The 26,666-nt window shown below is 35.7% G+C and overlaps 1 long non-coding RNA gene across 1 annotated transcript; it reads right to left on the bottom strand.

The window, feature by feature from the left end:
* Positions 1–549: 549 nt before the first annotated feature.
* LOC131382907 (uncharacterized) lies at positions 550–26,511 on the bottom strand. Its single transcript, XR_009212550.1, has 3 exons — positions 26,424–26,511; positions 18,487–18,630; positions 550–661 (listed from the first exon to the last, which is right to left on the bottom strand). It is a non-coding gene; the product is annotated as an uncharacterized LOC131382907 (long non-coding RNA).
* Positions 26,512–26,666: the final 155 nt, after the last annotated feature.

Below are 26,666 nucleotides of genomic sequence, written 5' to 3' on the forward strand. Positions count from 1 at the left end.
CATTTCTTTATGGAAAAAATATGTTTTCAATTACTTTCCCAAGTTATAAAATGACTTTGGATTAAAAATAGAGGTACATAGATTTATATCTTAGCTTTTGGTAAGGATTTTTGTATGTATTCAAATATTGCAGGAAGATATTATATGAAACCAATTTTCTTTAATTCAATAGTTACCAAAATTTCAATTGTGCACCACTATTAATAAAAAATATATAAAATGCATATATGTGCTAGAGTACTAACAATAGTTAAATTACAGACATAAAATAGAAAAATGAGATGAAAAATAAATTAACATATTTAGCAAATATTGTTTATTGTAACTAAATATGATATGAATTTTATTAAAAGTATTATTTTATGCTTTTTAATATGCTTAGTTATATTTGAAAATCTTCTTTTATTCTTTTGAAACAAAGCAGTTCAAACATGCATACCTGTTAGAATTGGAAAAGGAAAAAGTGTCTCCACAAAACAAAAGCACCTTATTTCTGTGTTTTCCAATGTGTGTACATGTGAGTACTTAATTATCATCACAAAAAGATGGAGGCAGAAGACAAAAAAATAGAAGAGTAAATTGATAGAATGAAGTCCCAGAGGATGTAGAAGAAAGAAGTGTTCTGATGCATGATTCTTGGCTAGGAGGAGCAGTGCCTCACCTGAAAGAGAAGAAAGGAGATTTTGAAAGACAGGTAGGTGTAGATGTTGTGACTACTTCACTTTAAACAAAGTTTCTCATCTTACATGAGAAAAAAACAAATGCTGGCTTTCATCAGATTTAAGCAGAAAAAGGGGAATCAATCGAATCTATAGTTTATCCATTTTTTTGCAACAGAAATTTAATTTATAAAGTTTTAATAGGCCAGATGTTTATGGTTTATTGTATTATAATTGTTTATTGGTTCCAGCTCTTGTAAGCACAGTTACTTCACGAGACCAAGATCTTCATAATCTATATTCTAACAAACTGTGTCCTAACAACACTGATGTCTAAACAGAACTGGAAGTTTAACATTACAAGATGAAGATTTCACATGTTCTTTTTTTTTTTTTTTTTTGGTCTGCATATACACTCCTGTTTACTTCATTCGTCACAAGTTAGATTCTTTGAAGGCATGTGTTGAAAGATGTTTATTATAAACCAAAACCTGTGAAGGGAAGAGGAGGAAGCAGGATTGTGCAGAGAAAGAAGTTCAAGAGCTGTGCAGGCTCAGCAAACCTCAATCAACTTAGTGGGAAGCTCAAAAGTGAGATTTCTTATCCCAGAGTCCTGGTTTGGTTGCGATGGCCAGGCCTTTATATCCCTGCTTCATTTAGTCACTCCATGTAAGCTGCCCTGGGAAGGACGTAACTTCTGCCAATGCTGTAGCTGAGGCAGCCCTTAAGGAAGTAGCTACAGAGCTCTGTGATTCTATCTTTTTTTTTTTTTTTTTTTTTTTTTGAGACAGAGTCTCGCTCTGTCGCCCAGGCTGGAGTGCAGTGGCGCGATCTCGGCTCACTGCAAGCTCCGCATCCCGGGTTCACGCCATTCTCCTGCCTCAGCCTCTCCGAGTAGCTGGGACTACAGGCGCCCGCCACCACGCCCGGCTAATTTTTTGTATTTTTAGTAGAGACGGGGTTTCACTGTGGTCTCGATCTCCTGACCTCGTGATCCGCCCGCCTCGGCCTCCCAAAGTGCTGGGATTACAAGCGTGAGCCACCGCGCCCGGCCTGATTCTATCTTTAGAGCATAGACAGAGCATATCCACCAATTGCTGACCTGTGAAGTGTTATATATATATTGAATATGCCTGGTCAGGCTACATCAATTACATTCCCTAGCTGAATATTACAACTTTATTTTGCTATTGTTTGCACATCGTGTCCTCCTCTCCACCCCATCTCCTACCTTTCAGTGCCAAAACCAAGATATGCTAAATTATTCCCTAAATCACATCAGGAAATTTGACTCTCAAAATTCAAGAAAAGGACATACAGTCCACCCTTTATATCTGAGAGTGCCACATCTATGGATTCTGCCAATTGCTGATCAAAAATATTTTGGAAAAAAATTGTTACAAAATTCCAAAAAACAGAACTTGAATTTTCTGTGTGCTGAGTATGACATTGAATTCATGTGATGAAGCAATGTTGGGCATTGCATTAGCAGTTATAAGTAACCTAGTTATGATCTGAAGTATTCAGGAGGATGTGTATAGGTCGTATGCAAGTACGACACCATTTTATAAAAGGGACTTGAGCATCCAGAAATGTTGGTATCTGTAGGGGTTCTGGAATGAATCTCTCATGGATACTGAGAGACAATTGTATTCTCATAACACAGAGGTAACTTTGGACTCAGCGATTAAGTAGTCAGAGTCAGACATATTAACAAACCTGGACAGAAAACATAAAACCAGGACATCATATGGACCTATAGAATCATACACTCTTAGCGTCAACAGGTCAGATGTGTGTTAAAACAAACAAACAAAAGTTCCTCAGTTTGATTGGAATGACTAAGAAACACCTATTCCATAATAAGCTGTATATAAGTTATGAAGAAGTAAGTTCTGAAAGTGTAATTAAGCATGGAGATTTGGGACAGCTGATAAAACAGAACAACCTGATGGCGGTTAGTACAGTTGCCTTGACCTCTTTCCTGGTGGCACTTTTGGAAGGAGATGATTTTTGCCTCCCATATGCCATAAAAGAGAGCATATAGCATAAAAATATAATATAGAAGTGAGAGTAATATGTACAAAGGAATCCAATCTGTGCCAGACATGAAGTAACTTGACCAGGAAAATGTCAGAAACAAGACTGGGATGTAAAAGGTGAGTAAACCTCTCAGGATAAGAATTTGTATCTATGCTCACCTTAGTTCTCTCTTGCACATATCAGGGCATCAATAAATATTTATGAGAAGGAGTTACAAGGAAAGTAGGACAGGTAACTAAGTTCATGAAGAAGTGGAGGTAGCACTGATTGCAGGTACGCGGCAGCGCCCACCTGCTGTACCGATGCTCGATGGTGGATTGCACAGCAAACGTGGGAGGCAAAAGTCATCTCCTTCCAAAAGTGCCTCCAGGAAAGAGGCCAAGGCAACTTTGCCAGGACTACCCCTAACCTCCATCAGCAGGCCCACCAGCATATTGAGTTTCCTACTCAAGATGCAATTGAAGCATCTGCAAATGTGTAGAGAGATGATTTACATTTTATGGTTTAAAATAAACATTGAATATTTCCAGTAAAAAATGAATTCATATAATGTCTGTTATGCAACCTTGGCCATTTGTGTTTACTACACGTTTCCTTAAGCATGCCAGAACAGAAATATTTTCTGTAAACACTTAATTACAGATTATTTTTTCAGTAAATTAAATGTAATTAATCTTGCATTTTTTAAGATTCAAATGTTTTATTTAGCTCTGATTATTTAGGCAGAATAAGCTTGATAGTAACAATTTAATACATTAATTTTCTATTTCAGATTACAAATTCCTTGCTTACTCATAGCAAAAAATTTGAAACATAATTAGGTAATAATTGCCTTAAATTTGTGCTTTATTTTTCCTGTGTCATCAGAGACTTGATGTTATTATGGCATTCTGTAACTAAAGTTAAATATTTTACTTTAACAGAAAACTCATGTTAATCCTCTTTTCCTAAAACATCTTTCCATAAACACAAATTTTCTTCCCTTCCCCTTGTGTTGTCCTTTTCTTCTCTCAGATTCTGTTTTTCTGTCTCTCTTATACAAACACACACAGCTCACAAACACACAAAGTCATTTTGTTACTATATAGTAGACGGAGTACTCATTTTAATTCCAAGGCATAGCCTATTGTATTAGTCAGGGTTTTCTAAAGGTGCAGAAGTAATAGGATAGATGTGTATGTGAAGGGGAGTTTACTAAGGAGTGCTGACTCACACAATCACAAGGTGAAGTCCCACAATAGGCCATCTGCAAGCTGAGGAGCAAGAAAGCCAGTCCAAGTGCAAAATACTCAAAAGTAGGGAAGCCAACAGTGCAGCCTTCAGTTTGTGGCTGAAGGCCTGAAAGCTCCTGGCAAACCACTGGTGTAAGTCCAAGAATCCAAAAGCTGAAGAACCTGGAGTCTGATGTTTGAGGGCAGGAAGCATCCAGCATGGGAGACAGGTAAAAGCCTGAAGACTCAGAAACTCGAGTCCTTCCACATTCTTCTGCCTGCTTTATTCTAGCCACACTGGCAGCTGATTAGATGGTGCCCACCCAGATTGAAGGTGGGTCTGCCTCTCCTAGTCCACTGACTCAAATGTTAATCTCCTTTGGCAACACCCTCATAGACACACCCAGGAACAATATTTTGCATCCCTCAATCCAATCAAGTTGACACTCAATATTAACCATCACACCTATTAATAACACTGGGTGCACGTATCAGGCAGCACCATGTTAACTAAAGGCTTTGCTTTAATCCCATAAAGTCCTCACAGTAATTCCAGGAGCAAACATTATTGTTCTTTTTCCACAGATGAGGAAAATGAAGCCCAGAGTGTTCCAATGATGGGCCTCGATTCACTCAGCTTCAAGTCGGCCAGACTCCAATGTGCAGGCTCAATCAGGTGCATGTACTGTTTTCTCGTCTATGAAATACTGAATATTTTTAGAGGAAGGGAGGAAATAGAGACAATACTTCTGCCTTGTGGCCTGGTGGTGTACACACATGCCTCTCCATTGTAGAGCCTGCTCAATTCTACCTAATACCCAACAGTGCATTAGAAATGACCAGGGATGAACTCAACAAACATCAAAGTGTTCAGGTAGTGACACCTAGTCAATACAACATGACATTTTGGGGATAATTCATTGTAAGATGAGATGGGATAAGGTAAAAACATAAAATTAAGGTAAAAACATAAAAGTTAACAAATAAAATTATAAAAGAAGACAGGGAACATTTTCTTTAAAAAAGAAAATGCTAAAAATATTGATTTCTGTCTTACCTTTGCTAAAAAGTCTATAAATTGTACATCTTGAATATAAGAATGAAGGACTCTGAACTAAGGCAAGATTATTAACATGATTTCTCATACAAGAAAATAAAGCATTTTCTTAAATCAAGAAGAATACTATATTTTTAAAATATAAATAACACCTGCCAAAGGATATTGATATTCTGCACTTTTTTTTTAACAGTCTAAATTTAATTAGTTGAATCCCTTTAGCCTTATCTGTAAAATGGGAATAATAGTTACAGTCTTACTAAGGGTAGGGGCAAATTAAATGAGATAATATATGAAAGAACTCAGCACTACACAAGTCACTGGTACCATTTATTGGTATATACTACAAATGATATATAGTATTTGTAGAATTTATTATAAATTATAGAATTAAGTTTTGGGCTTAGTTCCAATTACACATAGATGTAACCCTAAATTACATTCCAGATTTCTGCCAACATAAATGTACAAAACTTTTGCAATTATTTTGATATATAATCTATTTCTACCCTAGTCAGACTTGGTATTTGTCCTTCTGGATCATGCTGGGATATGATTCTCATTGTGGACAGAATAACAACAAGAAGACCTTGAGAATAAGCATCCATTTGTGAGCCCCAAGGTGAGGTTACAGTATAGGATCTTCCCGTAGGGGAAGACTGGTCTCAGAAACAAAAGAGGAGACTACTTCCACTGGCAAGGGAGGTTCAGGGTGACTTGGGGTTGAAGATTGTCAGCTTAATTTGTATCCAATCCAATGAAATCTTTTCAATTATGAAGATCCCATTCTTTCCCAAGCAATATCCTAACGTTTACGTAAGAGAATTGATGAGGCTGCAAATTCAACTTCTGTTCTACTTTTGCAACCCACTCAATTAAAATTTATGTCTGATTTTAATTAAGACCAGGCCTGTAGCTATAAAGAATAAGGGTTTATTTTAGGACTGTTATAGAATTTCTACAGTTATCTGACTCTAATTTGAGCTGTGACAGGGCTGAACTTGTTGTTTTGTTTCTGTAAATAACCCAGTGCACTCCTTGGACTCATCCTGACTACAGTTAACAGTTGAGAGAAGCAGTCACTTGGTGCCCCAAGGTACTTGCTTCATCAACATAAAACAGAGGCAGTAATGTAATTAATCATGATGGCACTACATGTTGTGGGTTAGCTGCATCCATTTGCCACTTGTAAGGAGCTCCGTACTGTGTTCTCTACTAGAGACATAACCAAGCCAATTTCAAACCTCCATCTTTGAAGGGTTCTATTTTTGAGTCCTCGCTCCTGGTACCAATGTCTGTTTCAGCCAGGGAGGTCTAGTAAGGAGATATACACCACATCCGTTATTTTAACAGAAAGAATTTAACATAAAGAATTGTTAAATACAGGCTGAAAAAATAAAAAAGGCTAAAGCAACCACCAAAGTAACATGTAGGTAATAACAGCAAGAAGTATTCAACAACCTTAGGGCTTAGTGACAAAAGGAAGAGTTTGAAATTATTAAAACTTAGAAGCATGAATGAGTCTCTCCATCTATGAAATTCACATATCTGAGGAAGAGATACTGGCTGGGTTTAGCTGGGATCTCTGAGGGAATGTCATGAGCCTTATTTTAGGAGTATTAGAAAAACTGCAAACCAGTATCAAATGTTGCAACTGGAACTATTTCCAGGGCGAAGAAGCTTTCCTGAAGCAACAAGAACAGGAAGCAAAAAGGATTTGAAATGAAATAGCAAGGGTTATGTATCTTTTTGATTCTTCCAGCCTTTTGGTCTCTTTTTAAATATTCCTTGTTGTCAGAATCTAATAGGGAGCTAGTTGGCAAAGCAAGAGTATGGTTTGCCAAGTCCTAGCCCTAGTATCGCAGAACAGATGATGAGTTTGGATCTAGGAAAATAACTGGTAAAGGGAATTTGAATTTCAGTATAAAAAATGAGATATATATTTTATATACAAGAAAGAATGAATATATCTTTCACTTAAATTAGTTGTATGGTTCACAAAGTTTTAGAACATTATTAATTTGAGTTCTGAAAGAGAAATTACTATTTGTAAAACAGGTAATTTATTTCACAATGTAGGAAATTGTATATGGAAAGCTTCATAAAAATATATGACCATGGCAATGGGTTACAATATGAACTCCCTTTCTGAGACAATATGAGAAGAGGGTGTAATACTTTAAGAAGAGTATTCTCACACAGAGTAAAGGTTAAACAAAAATGCATAAGAAGCCTCCTTATGTCTTATCTCTACTTCACACATTCATTCTACATGATATTTTTCTTTTTCTTTTTTTTTCTTTTCTATTTTTTTTTGAGACAATCTCTCTCTGTTGCCCAGGCTGGAGTGCAGTGGCGCGATCTCGGCTCACTGCAAGCTCCGCCTCCCGGGTTCACGCCATTCTCCTGCCTCAGCCTCCCGAGTAGCTAGGACTATAGGCGCCTGCCACTATGCCCGGCTAATTTTTTTTTGTATTTTTAGTAGAGACGGGGTGTTAGCCAGGATGGTCTCGATCTCCTGACCTCGTAATCCGCACACCTCGGCCTCCCAAAGTGCTGGGATTATAGGCGTGAGCCACCGCGCCAGGCCGGTATTTTTATTTTTCAAATCTTCCTAAAACATTTTAATTTTCCTCTGTTGTGGGGGGAGTCATATATTTTCTTCTTCTTCTTGTATCAAGTAAAATCTTCTCTAGTTTACTTACAAGGAAATGAATGATTTAACCCTTCCATATCTGCCTTCAGACACTTCCACTCTTAGCTCTGCTTTGCTTCTAATAGAGTAAAAACTACGCTGGAGTCATTATTCTCACTGCCCTTGTTTTCATTTCCTTTTGTTTCTTTTAGATTCCTGATGCATGGAATAACACCTTCTATTACTAGTCTTATGCAGATATTATGTACTTTTGAAGGCCCAGCCCAAATTTTTTTTTGGCTGACCTGATTATCCATTATGTATTTGATAGTCACACATAGCAGAGTGTAATATTGTGATAATAAATTGTTTTTGTTTTCAGTATGTTACCTTTGCCCCAATTCAAACTTTTTCTAGTTGCTTAGTATTTGCTGGCCCCAGACAAAGTATTAGATGACACTATCTCTCCAGGCTCTCGCTAAAAGCCTGAACTCATAGTGGGTTACCAAAGGGTGGGCTGGATGAGCTGGATGAGCCGATTGATAGGACTCTGAGGAGACAGCAAGACTCAGAGGGGGAGGGTAAATGAGAGCCCTACAGAAGCTAAACTAATAGGACAAGAGTGCCTCATATTTTCATGTGTCCTGTGCTTGGGGGGATGGCCCTGAAGCAGCAAAGCCATTTGCTGAGAGATTACTTCACACAGCCCTGGTGATAGAACCTGGGCCTTTTGGATAAAGCAACTGAGTCAAGTCAAGCTTTCCTTGTAACAAGTGACAGGGAAAGAAGAACAAGGTATAACAAATATGCTTATGATGTATTCTTCTTTTTAGTATTAGGAACTGGATTGAATAAGTTAACTGATACTTCAGACATCTCCCACTCCTTAAATTGAGACACTGGAATACTACTATTTATATTCCATTTTTGTTTCTTTAATTTTTTTTTATTTATTTACAGATGTCATACAATGAGGGAAATGTTTATAGGTTATGTTTGGCTATAGTTTCAGGTGCATGATGCAGTAATAATCTCCTTAGGTCCTAATTTCTGATGCTTCTCGAATATTTTGTTAAACTTTGTGGGAGGATATGGGAGGATAGATAATTTGCTATGTATTTAGTGTGAACATAATAATTGTAATTGGAGAAAATTCATTTTATTGCTATCATTTTTGATTTGATTTTGGAAAATAGCATTTTGCTTTTTATTTGGCAAATAAAATCTTTTATGAATTTTTAATGAGATACATATGGAAGTAGTTCATCAAAGGTTTATTTCTCTATCGCCATATTTGATGTAAAATACAAATGCCAAAATGTCATTTACAGAGCTTTTGTTCAAGAACAGGAATAAACTGACAGACTTTCAGCCATACAAACGAAGTGCATTTTTATTGGCTGCATTTCAGATAATGGCAAGGTTATAACACTGTTGGCAGATATTTTTCACCCATCTGTTAAAACTGCTTCATGCTGCTGAGTGTAAAGTCTTTTAACGTCAACAATACCAAAAATTAAAACATTTCACCTTGTGCTTCATTTTTGCCATTATTCTTATATAAACATAATTTTTACATGTAAAATCATTACTCCTTTACTGTTTGATAGGCTTTACCCCAAGATTGAGTAATTATCAACTACAATCATTAGAATTCATATAGAAATATTTAATCATTTAGATCCACTTACAGGAAGGTTTTTCTTTCCCATGATAAAGTTTACATAATAAAATCAAGATGCTAATGGTTTTGTTTTAAAAACAAAATAAAATCATGGTTATAAGGAAAATAAAACATAAACTAAAAACGTTAGGTATTAAGAGATAACACTTCCCATAAATATAGTAAAAGAACAAGGCATACAAGAGGAAACAAACAATTTAAAACTTCAAAAATTGATTATTAGTTGTGTTTCATTTTTACTATTTCCAGAGCTCACAATTTCTTTGTGTAGATTCAAGTTTCTGTCTACATTCATATTTCTTCTGCCTGAAGATCTCCCTTTAACATTTCTTGTATGTATACCTACTGGCAATGAATTTTCTCAGCTTTTGTCAGAAAAAGTGTTTGTGTTAATTTCATTTTGTAAAGCTATTTCTACTTGTTAGAGAATTCTGAGTTGACAGGGTTTTTCTTTTTTCATTCAGTACTTTAAACAAGTCAATTCATTGGCTTCTGAATGCATATTTCCTGAAGAATGCATTATATATGCAATATAGGTCTACTATAATTCTCTCTCCCATTTTTTCTTCCTTCCTTCCTTCCTTCCTTCCTTCCTTCCTTCCTTTCTTTCTTTCTTTCTTTTTCCTTCCCTTCTTTCTTTTCTTTCAGTCTTGCTCTGTCACCCAGGTTGGAGTGCAGTGGCATGGTCATGGCTCACTGCAGCCTTAACTTCCTAGGCTCAAGGGATTCTTCCACCTCAGGCCTCTGAGTAGCTGGGACCAAAGGCATACACCATCACACCTGCATAATTTATTTAAAATTTTTTCACTTTTGATAGGGACAGTGTCTCTACAGACAGTTTGCTCAAGCTGGTCTCAAACTCCGGGGCTTACGTGATCCTCCTGCCTCAGCCTCTCCAAATGCTTGGATTACAAGTGTGAGCCACCATGCCCAGCTATATTTTTTATCTTTGTTTTTCTGTATGTAATGTGTCTGTCTTAGTTTGTTTTGTGCTGCTATAACAGAATGCCACAGACTCAATAATTTATAAAGAATGGAGATTTATTTTCTCATAGTTGTGGAGGCTGGGAAGTCCAGGATCAATGTGCCAGCAACTGGCATCTGGTGAGGCCCTTCTTGTTGCATCTTCACATGACAGAAGAAAGAAGGGGAAAACGAGATGAACTCGGTGTCTTCATATGGCAGGAGAGCAGAAGACAACAAATCCACTCCTGTAAGCCCTTTTTATTAAAGGCTTTTATCTATTTATAGTGGTGGAAACTACATGATTTAAACACCTTCCATTAGGCCCCACCTTCCAACACTGTTGCACTGGGAATTAGGTTTTCAACACATGAATTTTAGAGAGGACAAAAACATTCATTCCATGAATTCATACCAATGTCCTTTTTCTCCTCTGGCTGCCTTTAAAATTTGGGGTTTTCTTAGGGGGGGAGGGGGGTTAGCAATTTAAAAATATGTCTGTTTGTGAATGTGTATGTATTTAACATTCCTCTTACTTAGGGTCTTTGGGCTTCTTGTACCCTTGATTTGATATATTTCACTATTTTGGACATTTTGAGCCATACATTTTTTCTTTTTCATGTATTTTTTGCTCTTTTATCTATATCTTATCCTTCATTTGCTCCAATTAAATCTATGTCAGAATATATGATATATATGATATGTATATGATATATATGTATATTCCATGGCCTTGGGCAGCCCCTCCCCTGTGGCTTTGCAGGGTACAGCCCACCTCCTGGCTGCTTTCATGGGCTGGACTTAAGTGTCTGTGGCTTTTCCAGGGACACAGTCCAAGCCGTTGGTGGATTTAGCATTCTTGGGTCTGGAGAATGGTGGCCTTCTTCTCACAGCTCCACTTGGCAGTTCCACAGTGGGGACTCTGTCTGGGGGCTCCTGCCCCACATTTCCTTTCCATACTGCCCCAGCAGAGGTTCTCCATGAGGGCTACACTCCTGCAGCACACCTCTGCCTGGACATCCAGGAGTTTCCATGCCTCCTCTGAAATCTAGGGGGAGGTTCCCAAACTTCAATTCTTGACTTTTGTGCACTCTCAGGCCCAACACTCTGTGTAAGCTGCCAAGACTTGGGGTTTGCACTCTCTGAAGCAATGCCCTGAGCTCTATGTTGGCTCCTTTGCACCAATGCAGGGCACCAAGTCTGAGACTACACAAAGCAGAAAGGCCTTATGGCTGGCCCATGAAACCATTTTTTTCTCATAGGCCTCCCAGCTAGTGATGGAGGGCTGCCATGAGGTCTCTGACATACCCTGGAGATATTTTCCCCGTTGTCTTGGCAATTAACATTTGGCTGCTCGTTACTTATGGACATTTCTGCAGCTGGCTTCAATTTCTCCTCAGAAAATTGTTTTTTCTTTTCTGTTGAATCATCAGGCTGCAAACTTTCCAAAATTTATTACTTTCCTTTTAAATATAAGTTCTAATTCCAAACCATATCTTTGTGAATACATAAAACTGATTTTTTTCTTTTTGAGACATAGTCTTGCACTGTCACCCAGGCTGGAGTGCGGTGGCGTGATCTCAGCTCACTGCAACTTCTGCCTCCTGGGTTCAAGTGATTCTCCTGCCTCTGCCTCCCAAGTAGCTGGGACTACAGGTGTATGCCAGCATGCCTAGCTAATTTTTGTATTTTTGGTAGACACGGGGGTTCACAATGTTGGCCAGGATGGTCTCAATCTCTTGACCTCATGATCCACCCACCTTGGCCTCCCAAAGTGCTGGGATTACAGGCATGAACCACAGGTGCCTGGCAAAACAGAGTGTTTCTAAGAGCACCCAAGTCACCCGTTGAATGCTTTGTTGCTTAGAAATTTCTTCCACCAGATATCCTAAATCATCTCTCTCAAATTCAAAGCTTCATTGATCTCTAGGGCAGGGTAAAAATGCTGCCAGTCTCTTTGGTAAAGCATAGCAAGAATCATCTTTGCTCCAGTTCCCAATAAGTTCCTCATCTCCATCTGAGATCACCTCAGCCTGGACTTTTTGGTCAAAACCATTCAACAGGTCTCTAGGAAGTTCCAAACTTTCCCACATCTTCCTGTCTTCTGAGCCCTCCAAGTCCCTAAGAAGTTCCAAACTTTCCCACATCTTCCTGTCTTATGAGCCCTCCAAGTCCCTAAGAAGTTCCAAACTTTCCTACATTTTCTTATCTCCTTCTGTGTCCTCCAAACTGTTCCAACCTCAGTCTGTTACCCATTTTTGGGTATCTTCCACATTTTTGGGCATCTTAATAGCAGTGCCCCACTCTACTGGTGCCAATTTACTGTATTAGTCTATTTTCATACTGCTGTGAAGAAATACCCAAGACTGGGTAATTTATAAAGAAAAAGAGGTTTAATGGACTCACAGTTCCACATGGCTGAGAAGGCCTCAGAATCATGGCATAAGGCCAAATAGGAGCAAAGGCACATCTTACATGGTGGCAGGCAAGAGAGCATGTGCAGGGGAACTGCCCTTTATATAACCACCAGATCTCATGAGACGTGTTCACTATCACAAGAACAGCATAGGAAAACCTGCCCCCATGATTCACTTACCTCCCACAAAAGCATATGGGGATTATGGGAGCTACAATTCTAGATGAGATTTGGGTGGGGACACAGCCAAACCATATCACAGAGTGTATGTATGTACTTATATAAATTTAGATAGTATAGCCTATTACATGCCTAGTATCTAAGGTATAGCCTATTGCTCCTAGGCTACAAACCTGTACAGATGTTACTGTACTGAATACTATAGGCAGTTGTAACACGGTAATGGTATTTGTGTATTTAAACTTATCTAAACATAGGAAAGATACAGTAAACACATGGTATTATAATCTTATGGGACCACTGTCATATATGTGATCTGCTGTTGACCAAAATTCTACTATGTTGTAATAGCTTTTAATACTGAAGAAAGTTGCAGCCAGACACTGGAAAAGCATTGAAATATCTGGGATCTGCAGAAGGTCAGAGTTTCTACAACATTCATGGAGATCTGAGCCTGTTTGAGAGGAACTCCTTGGAGAAGCAGAACATCATATAAAACGTCCATATAGATGGCTATAAAAACTAGACCATGGGCATGTTGTAATAACATTTCAGTCAGCAACAGGTCATATATATGACAGTGGTCTCATAAGATTAAACTACCGTATGTTTACTGTACCTTTCCTATGTTTAGACGTGTTTGAATACACAAATACCATTACTGTGTTACAACTGCCTATAGTATTCAACTACAGTAATATCTGTACAGGTTTCTAGACTAGGAGCAATAGGCTATACCATAGATCCTAGGTGGGTAGTAGGCTATACTATCTAGGTTTATATAAGTACACACACACTGTGATAGTCACACAACAACAGAATTGTCTAATGATGCATCTCTATTGCCAAGAGATATGCTGAGCTCTGCCTCACATCCTAAGCACACTTTATATAATTAAACTTCCCTTTCAAGATTTGTACATAGTCTATCTATATCCACCTTTTAGGCTAAAATGTTATAATAAAATTACATTGTACTTTAAAAAATCCCTATGTTTTTCATAAATTCTTCAAGAGCTCCTAAATTTTGTGCTGAATTTCCTTACGAAAGTGGATACCAACATATTAAGTAACAATTAAAAATTTTGGACATGAGGGAGACAGACAATTTCTCTTATTTTTCTCTTTTTTTTCTGTTCTATGCCTCAATTTATATCCCTTCAAGGAAGTTAGCTTCTCTTGTCAATGAAGTGTGTGTGTGTGTGTGTGTGTGTGCGTGTGTGTGTGTGTGTGTGTGTGTTTAATAAGTCAATGTGAGGGTGAATTAAGCTCCATATGGGTCCTCAGTCATCATGGAAAAAAATTGTTCTAAGACTGGGCAAGTCTTAGAACTCAACACTCTTATACTTAAGTAGAAATGTATGATAATATTTAGAATGATAATAAAAATAACTAATAAATATTGAAGATTTATTATATGTCAAGACCGTTACATAGATTATTTCTTTGGATACTCTGACAACCTCTTTGGGAGGTGCTATTAATTATCACATGATAGCTGTCTCTGCTGTTGGCTCCATTTTCTCCATGTCAAGTTTAGCATGACATTTTCCCTCAGTCACCCATAGCTAAGGTGCCCATTGTCTAGTTCTCATAGGCATCAACATCGACATTTCATATGATGTTCTGCTTCTCCAAGGAGTTCCTCTCAGACTCCGGTCTCCATGAATGTTGTAGAAACTCTGACTTTCTATCAGTTCTCAGATATTTCTCTGCTTTTCAAGTGTATGGCTGAGACCATCTTCAGTACCATTATACAACACATTTGTATTTTCTATCTTGAAAAATCAGACATACAATTACCCAGGATCTTAACGGTGGGGTAGTATACTCCACTTACCAAGTTTATTTTTTCTCATAGAAACAGGCAATATGCTATCGATTACCCCCATGTATAAGAACTGTCTAGATTTCTGAAACACAAAGTCCTGATAATTCACCAGGATTGGCATGGAGACAGGTACAGGGAGAGCAGCTTTTTCATCTTTTGCTTGGAGAAAACAGCACTCCTTTATACTCTCAGAAATAAATTTATAACTAATATTTTGGGATGAAGTGGGGTGAGATGAAAATCAAGACACATTCAAGTGTACACTGAATTCAATGCCTCCATGAAAACAAAACACTGTCTTATTTTCCTTGTAGATGTTTCATAATAGATAGGTTTTCGCAGTGGGCTTCAAGCAAAGAAGTGGCCACAGCTCATGTAACAGAGCTAGCTGGATGTCAAGTGTCCTTCACAGTCTAGTAACTTTATAATTTAGTTGTTTGTAAGTTAGAAAATATCATTTCCAAAAATTAGAATATATTAGATTAATTCCAAAAATTGTCTCTTTGTAGAAATATATGAAATCAGCCCTGTGCTGCTTATGAAGATTAATGCTTATCCTCAAACTGACAGCCAATATTCCTATCATTTTCCTCTAAGTCTATCTCTCAGGGCAAATCATAAGTAAATACATGTCAAACTTCTCTTTCACCCACAGATAACAACCATTCTGAAAATAGCATTTTGAATGCTTATAATGATTTTATAAGTAAGCTTTTAAAATTTAGTAGGGAGAAACATAAAAGGCAAATCTAGTGTGTATCAGTTAGAAACAAAAGATCAGATTTTTATTTCATACCATGCTTAACACATGTAGAACATGTGCATCAGACATTAAGTTGATATTTGAGACACTTTTACTTATACCTTTGTGATAAATTTGTTTAGGAGGAGACAACACACATTGTATATTACAATCAGAAAACATCTCATCTCAAGCGATTGATTTATAAAAAGATCTTGAGCTTTGTGAAGCATCAACAAACTATACAGTATCAATCAGCTAAGAATTCTAGCCTTAGAAATTGTTCAGTTCTTCAGGGTATAGGATAAAAATTCTTGCTTATATTTTTCCTGAAGACATTTTTAAAAGATATGAACATGCATTTTATTGAGATAATACTTGAGTAAATGACACTAAGATTTTAAAATTTGAGGTTCTATTTCTGTTAAGCTGTTGGTCAATAAAATCATAGACTGGATTTTAATGATTTATCACTCTTGACTTTGGAGTAATAAAAATTAATAAATTACATATAAAAGAAATGTACCTTAACATTCTATAGGAAAACCATTATAAGAAAGAAATCATTTCAATTCTACCTGTGTAAGTTTTCTCTTCATACTTAATCTTTAGATAAATTTTTTGTAATTTTGATTAATATATATGCATAAAGGTATGATTGATGTTAAGCCAGAAATATCCAAAGTTTTCATATTCTTTTTATTTACTTAACATCTTTTTTCTATTCTGCAAATTATTTTATATTTAGTTAAAAGTCTATATTCTTTGAAAATTAATTAACAGAAGAGTAATATATCATTGATATGGCAGCAATTCTTATCTGCTTAGAATCACTGTTTATCCTTCAGATAAAACAAAAATAAAAAGCAAAAAACACCAAAGTGACAAGAAAAATATTAATTTAGGCAAAAATCTATTTACATACAATAAATGAGCATTACTTGTTTAAGCTTATGGAAGAATAAGTACTGTTTAGTGATCAGATTTAAATTTGAGGATTCTCATGTGATCCTCACATATAAAGAACATATGCAATCTCCTCCATACAGACTTAAATAGATACACACAAATATGCATATATACATACACATTGTATGCTCCATGGTCCCATCTTTGCTCTATGTCAAATTGGAAACATGAATATTTGTCTTCCAGAAACAATTGCAAATCTCCTGCAAGTTATTTTTATAGTCTCTCAAAAAAAGAGAGTCGCAAATTTTGCTCAAAATGTACTTCAAAAAATTTTCCTCTCTGCTCTTTCTCATTCCAGTTTTTCCTCTTCTTTCAAATGACCAAGAATGGCTGTAATCAAAAAATAAATAGATGAAATAATAATAGATGTTGGTGTGGATGCAGTGAAAGGGAACACTTCTACACTGCTATTGGGAATCTAAACAAGTATAACCACTATGAAAAACAGTGTGGAGATTCCTCAAAGAACTAAAAGTAGATCTACCATTGATCCAGCAATTACACTACTGGATATCTACCCAGAGGAAAAGAAGTCATTATACAAAAAAAAAAAAAAAAATACTTGCACACACATGTTTATAGCAGCACAATTCACATTTGCAAAAATGTGGAACCAAACCAAATGCCCATCAATCAACAAGTGGATAAAGAAACTGTGGTACACACATACACACACACACAGACACACACACACAATGGAATACTACTCAGCCATAAAAAGGAATAAATTAATGGCATTTGCAATGACCTGAATGAGATTGGAGACTATTATTCTAAGTGAAGTAACTCAGGAATGGAAAACCAAACATCTGATGTTCTTATAAGTGGGAACTAAGCTAGGGGATGCAAACGCATAAGAATAGCACAGTGGAATTTGGGGACTCAGAAGGAAAGGGTGGAAAGGGGCTGAGGGATACAAGACTACAAACAGGGTGCAGTGTATACTGCTAAGGTGATGGGTGCACCAAAATCTCACAAATCACCACTAAAGAACTTACCTATCTAAACAAACACCATCTGTTCCCCAATAATCTATGGAAATAAGTTAAACAACAACAACAATAACAAAATCAAATGACCATGAGTAAAATGGGGACATAATAGGACTTATGTCATAATGTTATGAAGATTTTGAAAGACAATAAACATCAAGTGTTTGTAACAAAGCTTGACACATGGTAAACACCTAAAAATGTTAGCAATTCATATTATTTTATGGATCAATTAAAATTTAATCCTGGCTATAACAGCATGGCCTATTTTTTTTTTTTATTGTGGTTAAAAACAATCTGTGATTTCACAGAAAGCACTGTGGTAAGAAAATTATTCTCTTACATAGAGATAACATTCTTTTGAAGCCTGTCCATTTTACTATATTCTATATGTGCTGGGACTGAATACATTAATTATTGTATATGTCTTGTTTGGTGAAGTCTCAGCTTAATTAATGTTGCATTACCAAGGTTCAAATAGGTTCATCGAGTTTTCCCTTTGCTCTTAGAAGATGAGTAATAAAGTACTTTATACAGGTAGCTCTTAACAAAAGCAAAAGGGAAAGAAGAAAAATGTAAAAGTGAAGGGAGAAAAGCTGTGCCTGCACCTTAGTCTGAAGGCCTCGGGGGAAAACCATGATCTGGATTGACTCTGAGACAACACTGATTGCAGGTGGTGGCCAGTGTAGGCTCACCTCACGCTGTAGTAGCTATTTAGCTGCTTTACCATGAAATGTGCTCCAAAACCATGGCATTCAGAAAGACTGTTAGTATTACATTAGTTCGGGGCTGGATAGATTTGATTATGTTCTTTCGTTATTCATAAAGTAAAAGCCTTGAGCCACGGGGTAGCAAGCAAACACCTTTATCAGCAGCTATTTATAAACATCCACCGTCCCCAAGTCTTCATCTTTTCAGGGATGTTGTGCAGTGAGCGTAAAGGAGTGAGGGAGCATTGAGTATTAAATATGGATGACTTTCTCTTCCTGTTTGGATGTTCACACACTTTCTTCCCATGCAGTGGAAACACATTATTGTCAAATATTTAAAAACTTATATTCAAGCAACATTTATTCAGTAGCTATGCTTTTACACGTTTACCCTTTTAATTCTGATTCATTCAGTCCTCAGTACTAGCAGGAAGGCATTGTTATTGTCATTTAAGTGGTGTTGAAATTGAAGTTCAGGGAGGTGAAGCAACTTGCCCAAACAATCTGAGGACACTGGTCCACACTGCCCTTCAGCCTACAAAAGAGAATCAGCACATAGAAGGTCATTACTTTATCAATAGATTCAATGGGCACAGAAAACATGAACAGTCCGTTCAGTAGCATCTCTTGTGTAGACTTAAGGGCTTAACTTACGATTGCTAAATAATATCCTTTTGCATAATTTCAGTAGAATATATGCTGTAATTCCTAAAACTTCCTTATATATTTGACTTTTTATTTATAGAATTATTTTAGGAAAGCTCAATATTTTAAAATGACAAATGGTACTAACATATTTAAAGTCTTCTAGAACTTGTATTTGGAAACCACTTTTTCAAGTTCTTAAAATGCTGCTTTACATTATTTATTTTAAAATAAAAGCAATACAAAATAATTTTATAAGCTTAAAAAAACAAATAATTTGTGTGATGAACAATAAAAATTATCCTCTATTATCTCCTCCCAAATGACCCCAAATATTGCAAATGTTAGCATTTTGTTATGCATACTTAGCAGGGTAAGAGCCAATAGGTGGGATTTTGCTACATATTTACTATTCTCAAGCATGCTTATTCCTCCCAATAATATTTCTAAAGAGTCGTCCATAACAGTCTGCTCCATTTATTTTATCGATTAATTGTATTTAAATTTTAATGGTAGGTTACACTAAAAAAATCAAGCTGATATTTATTTTTGATATTTGCAGTTTTTTGTCAATACGTTAAATGCAATGATGAAAAACAAATGAGAAGACTCTTCGGAAAGTCTGGGTGAATATGTATCAGGAGAAGTGCTGGGCGAAGTATATATGCTGTTAAAATTTACAGAGCTAATGTCAAATTGCCCTCTAGAAAAACATCAAAAATGTATACTACAATCAAAAAAACATAAAAGCATTTGTTTCCAATAGACTCTGCCTTAGTCTGTTTTGCTGTTGGTATAACAGGATACCACAGACTGAGTAATTTTATAAACAACAGAAACATTTGGGTCATGGTTCTGGAGGCTGGAAAGTCCAAGGCCTAGGGCCTCACCTATTGAGGGTCTTCTTGTGGTATCATCCCATTGCTAAAGGCAGAAGGGCACAAGAGTATTCACAAGAGAGTAAGAGGGGTTTGAATTTGCTTTTATAACAAACCCATTCTTCAGATAACTGATGCACTCCCCTGATAATGACATTAATCCACTCACAAGGGCAGAATCATCATAATCTAGTCACCTCTTAAAGGTCTCACCTCTCAAAACTGTTGCATTGGGGATTAAATTTTCAACACAAGATCTTTGGGAGACCTATTCAAGCCATAGCACCCTCCAACAACAAAATGTTAATAAACACTACATACACACATATATATTTTTCAACTGGAGAACTGAAAAAAAAAAGATATCTGACTTTTATTTTACATTGCTTCAATTATGCAGTGGGACATTCAGATCCTTGATGGTCATTTGCTGTTGTTATTGTTTTCTCAAACTATCTTACGTTTTCTAAATTGTCTACTAATATTGTCTATTTCTTTATTGTGTATGTTTTTGTTTAATTAATAAAATTATCTTATTTTCTGCCATAGGTGCTAATTTTTCCCCAGACTTATTCTTTTCTTGATGTATTTTTTCATTCAGAATAATTTTTATTACTGCTTTTAAGCTTTCAATTAAAAATAATTTTTGTTTCTAGAGTATCGGTCAAACTTAGAAAAGCTTTCCTCACTTAAAGATTTTTAAAAGTGTAGTTAACACATACTGTGTTTTGATACTTTATGTGATTTTGATATGCTTTCTGTCTTGAAATTGGTAGTAAGTGCTCCCACGTGAAGCATGTTCAGTGATGTTTGCTAACTATTGACAGCTAGGCCACTACGCTGATGCCACAGAGTCACCTGAAGCATCTGCTGGTGTCATCTCAATATGCCCAGCAGACATATTCTTCTTATCTTTTCCCCCTTCTGCCTTTCTCACGTCTTTTTGCCCTCACTGTTTTAATGAACATCTCCAAACAAAGGCAGTAAAAGACAGTATTTAGCCCCTCTAAATTCCCTATTGATTAAGAAATTGATGACACTCTTCTAAATGCCAATGGTTCTCAGGACTGCTGATTGCTATTTTTACTACTGATCATTACTTTTTTATATCCTACTTTTAAAAAAACTTCTTGAAGAATAATGTGACCAGATAATTTACTCTCAAAATTTACTTATCAGGATGAAAGGGACTAATAAAATAATTAAAAAGCATTAACTGATCACCAGGATAAACTGAATATATGATCAGCCTACTATGTGTAGTTTTAACCATTGTAATTTGATTATAATGCTGGAAGCAAGAAATGAGTTAATATCTTACATTCTAACCTACCATGGAAAGAAGGCTCAAAGTGAAAGTATTATTTCTCTTTATTTTTCCTTCTGTCCCAAACTACTGTTCACTTATCTTTTCATCTTCCTTTATCTCCACATATTGGAATTCATATACTTCTGTTCCAAATACTGAGCTTACTGATTGAGCTATGGTATTGATTTTTTGTTAAATAATACTTTGAAATTGGACTCAGCAACTCTATATTTGAAGTACTAAAGAGCCAGTGGTGACCAGCTATTATACCATGAGGAAAGGCAGTATGTTGAGCTAAGCTTTGTACTAGAATTAATTCAATTTTGGATTTGAAAGAGTCCAAGATTATCTTTAAGACCATTTTTTTACTTTAATGATTAAACAAACAAAACCTGAAACCAAGAGAAATATAAATGAGTTGCTAAAGGTGACCTATTCAGTTATTTGCAAATTTGTATGATATTAAAAACACATAAAATGCTTATAGAATCCAGGGAACAGTAACCCTCCACACATGCAGTAAAAGGATTTTGCTGAGTAGCACTAATTAATTGATGCTTTCCTCCTGTTTTCTCTATTCTCTAATTTTGGAGCTTCTATAATTCAATTTTTGGTTCTCTAATTTCTATATTTCCCTTGTCTTTCTTTTTCTTCCTCTCTCTTCCTTTCCCCCCTACCATTTTCCCCAAATCTCTACCATCCAGTAGATTTCCTTGACTTTGCTTCCTATTTTTATTTATTTTACTTGTTTTTAAGTTTTTATTTCCAAGGACTTCTTTTTCATAGTTTGAATGACTATAAATAAGATTGTTTTTTTAATAAGTGTCATATTTTCTAAGAATATGAAAAGTTTTATTTCCAAGTTTTCTTCTCCCTCTTTTTTCTTCCATGGCATTCTATCTTTCATTTATGAGGCTTTCCTCAGATGTCTGGAAACTTTTGCTTGTGTAAGGGCAAATTCAAATTAAAACAAGAGACTTAATTCTCCCTGTTAAAAATAAGTAAAAAGGCACCCCCACTCCTTCTGCATGTATTTTAGAAAACTTGTAATTATAAGTTCTCTGTCTCTTTGAAATGTATGCAAATATTTTTAAAAGCTAAATAAGCCTCTTGCCACCTTTCTGCCTCTCTTCCAACTGTAATCATCAGAAAGTCATCCCTATTTCCATTGGAGCTGAATTTGGGCAGACGTCCTGCTCCAAGTGGCAACACTACTTCCTGTTGTGAAGACATGAGAAGCTTATTTTTCCTTTGAATAAATCATTTAGCTAACACAGATGGTCACCACAATTACCAAGTGAATTTAGGATAAACTATGTGTGACAAATGGTGCTGTCAAGTCCTCTTACTTCATGACCAGTCATTGTTTATCCTGAGAATAGGTATGCACTGGGTCATCTCTGATTGCCTATCTGAAAGGGTGACTATATAAAATCTATGAGCGGATTGCCACTGATGCACATCACATTCTGACTTTATTATTCAATAATAAACTTCTTTTTTCTCTCTCTCTTTTATCTTTGTGGAGAAGTTATCTGGGCTAGAAACATATTTTGTTTTTAATTCTTTTTCCCCAACACTTCTGTGCTCCTGTGTAGGAGTGTTGGAACAGGTTACAAGCACAAGCTCTGAGTGCCTGGTGAGGCTGGGGTGTTCTGAGCTTCCTTATTTATTTATATATTTCATGGTGAGCTGCCTGTTGAGAAACAGTTGATGCCTTTTAAAAATATATTTTCTTTAAAGCACATTGTGGAAAATTTAGAATATTTCAAATTTAGGATTTGAGAATATAACTATGGGCAACACTGAAAGCTAGAAGATTCTATTAAAGATACTGTAAGCAAAATTTTTTAAAGTCTGGAGGAAATGGATTTCCAACTGGAATTTTTTTGCCAGCCAAGTGAAAGTGAAAAAGGAAGATGCTTTCAGAGATTATTAAATGTCAAAAATTTACTTCCTACATGCTCTTTCTCCCTAAACTGCTGGAGTATATGTTTTACTCAAACAAGAGTACAAACCAGAAAATGAAAAAAGGGGAGGCAAACACATGAGAGAAAGGGAGAGAATCCAAATGGTAATGATGGAGAATAATTGCTGTGCTCCAGGGCAGCCAGTCTAGATCAGATGGTTTAAGGTATCACATCAGAAACCCTTCTTCTCTCGTGAATGAATGCATGGGCAGGGAGAACACTGATGATTCTGATGGGGTGTGCAGTGAAGGTTGTGTGTGGCTGAGAAATAATTTCTTCTTTCTTTCTTAGTCTCACACTGTATCTCAGGCTGGAGTGCAGTGGAGCGATCTCAACTTGCTGCCAGCTCTGCCTCCTGGGTTCAAGAGAGTCTCCTGCCTCAGCCTCAGTAGTAGCCGGAATTACAGGTGCGTGCCACCACATCTGGCTAATTTTTGTATTTTTAGTAGAAATGGGGGTTTCCCCATATTGGCCAGGCTGGTCTCGAACTCCTGATCTCAAGTAATCCGCTCGCCTCGGCCTCCCAAAGTGCTGGGATTACTGGCGTGAGCCACTGCGCTCCGCCGAGAAACAATTTCTTTAATAAAAAATTATGTTTCTAAAACAAATGGTTTGTTATAATAAAACAAAAAAAAGTTTCTAAAACAAATGGTTTAATCTTGGAGAAAAGGAATATGGTCGACATTTACTTTTTACTCTTTTCCTTTTTAAATTTTCCTTTAGAATTGTGTACCATGTGTTTTTACTACTTATGTAAAAATGAATAATATACAAATATTTTCCAAAAAGGTTACTGTAAATTGTTGGGATGCCTAGATACCTACTTGCATTCAAATAAAAATCATAGGTAGATCACCAGCCACTTTGGCTTCTCACATATCATTATCAGTTTGCTATGAATTTGGCATACCTATTCAATTTTACAGATGGGCAATTAAGGCTTAGAGATATTTAGGTAACTTATTCTGGTTCAAGACTTGAATCCATGTCCTCTAACAATGGGCAATTGAACTAAATGATCACTAAGATTTTCTCCAATATATTTCAACAATATTTAAATATTCCATAAATATGTATTAGTTATTTCATTTAAAGTTATGGGGCTTCATTTCCTAATCTGAAAAATAATGTCAATGTACCCAATACTTCGTGCAAAGTACAAACAAAGACATGGATGAGACCCCTTACACAAATCATTTAATTAATTCAGTTTATGAATATTAGCACATTATTAATTGTGCTGCTGTTTTTCCTATTTGGTGATACGAAGTCAAGTTTAATGGCTTTCTTGATCAAAAAATAGCTACAGACATAAGACAATGAATTCTTTCTGGAACAGGTACTTAGGCTTTCAGATCCAAGATTGTGCAGGTGCTCCATATGTTATTTTTAAAAATATTAATATAATTTACAGGATTTGAAGCCAGCATTAATTAAAACAGCAGTGAGAATGAGTATGGGCCCTCAAATGCTCAATAAAAAGTAATTGTTTTGACCATGAAGTTGTATGACACCAAAAGCAGTTCCATAGATATTTGAGATTCTGACGTGAGTAAGGGTGTCCTTGATTAAAATCTACCTACTCACTTTGGTGTCAGTGTTAAGAATTGATTATAATTTAGAAAAATGAAAATCTAGCATATATGTGGCTGCAAAAGTCATGAGAATAAAACAAAATTGTGAAATAAATATTCAAAAAACTAGATATGACATCTCTGACAGTGTTTAAAAATACTAGATTGAGGACTGATTCATATTAGCAGGGGGTGTGATGGGTTGCATTAGACATCAGTAACGTTGTCATTTTTATTTACTTGAAATGCTTGCTTTTACTTTTATTCTCAAGTTGCTATAAGCTTCTACTACTTTAAAAAAGACTTGTTTTTAATTGACATGTTTAAAATATTAAAGGCTGAATGCTCTGGTGCATTTTAACCAAGTTATATGCAACTTAACTTATTGTTTCTTCAAATAAAACCTTCATTTACTTATATTAGATTGTAATTATTTTTTAAATGATTCTGAGTTTCTGCATTTACTTTTGCACATCGCTTTAACAACCAAAAAGTTAAAATGTCTTAATTTACAGTAAAGTAAAACTAAAATAAACTAATCAGCTATTTAATTCTTCATGGTATGTACCTACCCAATATTTACATATTAATTAGGTCACAGGTGGGTGGCATTAACCATAAAGATTACATTTTATTTAAAACAACTTACTATAATATTGAATCGGAATAAAAAGAGATAGATAGGTAGATATTACATCCATATAAATGATGTGGATAAAGTCTGTTTGGATTTATAGTAAAAAATATCATTGCTTTAAATTTCTCTTTGGTCAACATGTGCAGGTTAAAATGGAGTCTATTCAAGTTTTCAATAAAATAAACCAGTAACCAGCGGAAACCTGAGTTTAAAGATTTCAATTTGTCACTCATAGAAAGATGCTTATGTGAGTAATATAGAAAACATATATAATCAGCATCTTCCTGTAAAAATGCTGTGATTATATTTTAATGCTTAATATAAATATGTTGGCACATGCATCATAAAGTACATTATGTCATTTTAAAAACAGATTTTAGCTATTTTAAAAATAATAAATCTTCTTGTCCCTCTCTCTTTTCCAGATAGAGTACCAAAGATACAATTTGAAGAGAGGAAACACAATAACACTGCATTTTTATATAAAATATGATACCTTCTGATTGGAAAAATAACCAGCCAAAAATAAAAAAAAAACCCCACAATTCATGTGTCTTAAAAATAAAAGTAAGTTTATTGGAGTTAAAGAAAAGTTCCTGTGGGTAAAATTTTCCATTAAGTAATGTAAAAAAAATCTGGCCTTAATGTCCCTACATCCTATTATGTCTTTATCCTGACATTTCACTATTTAAATTGCTTTTGCATTCAGAAATATTGAGCAAACATTGCTGACACTGCAGAGTTTATCTGTGTATGGCATTCATTATAGCAGCCCAATTTGTTCCCTTGCTTCAATAATGAAGTTTGCTGTGGTCAGTGGAATCAGACTGATTGGTTTACTGGAGAGACAACTATGTTTGGCAAGTTATACATGTAGCTGGAAAATGTTACTGAGAAATTGCTCAGCACCAGATAGGAATGTACCAGTTTAAATTACTAAGACACACACATGATTTCTTAAGAAAAAATTAAGATTATAGTGAAGGATTTTGGAGACGATTTGTTCTCAGCCCAAAGAAGAAGAGAAGAAAATAAGAAGGTAAAGGAAAAGGAGCAGGAGGGGGAAAAAACAGTAACAAAACAACTATTGAATTTACCATTGACTGCCTGAATACAAATTATATGCTGATAACAATTAAATCTGTATTCATCACTCTGCAAAACATGCTCAGCTATTCTGGTCAACAATGATAACTTTCCTCTTCTGAATTCTTCTAGGGTAGTGGTTCTCAAAGTGTAGTCCTTAGATTAGCACATTAACATCATCTGGGCAATTGTTAAAAATGGAAAGTGTTGGGCTCTGCCTTAGACTTACTTCCAGATACTCTGGGGTGGGGTTCATAATCCGTGTTCTGTCAAGCATGCTCGAGTTTAAAGATCACTGCTGTAGGACAATGTACCTACAAATAAATGAAGCACATAATTATATGCTTGTTATTGTTTTTAATTTAAATTTTTTAATACCTGAATTTTTATACATTAGTCTTATACCAATATCCAGATAAAAACATCCTGAAGGTAGGGATATTTTGTTTATATATATATATATATATATATA

The sequence above is a fragment of the Hylobates moloch genome, unplaced genomic scaffold, assembly GCF_009828535.3.
Source record: "Hylobates moloch isolate HMO894 unplaced genomic scaffold, HMol_V3 SCAFFOLD_1, whole genome shotgun sequence".
NCBI lineage: Eukaryota > Metazoa > Chordata > Mammalia > Primates > Hylobatidae > Hylobates > Hylobates moloch.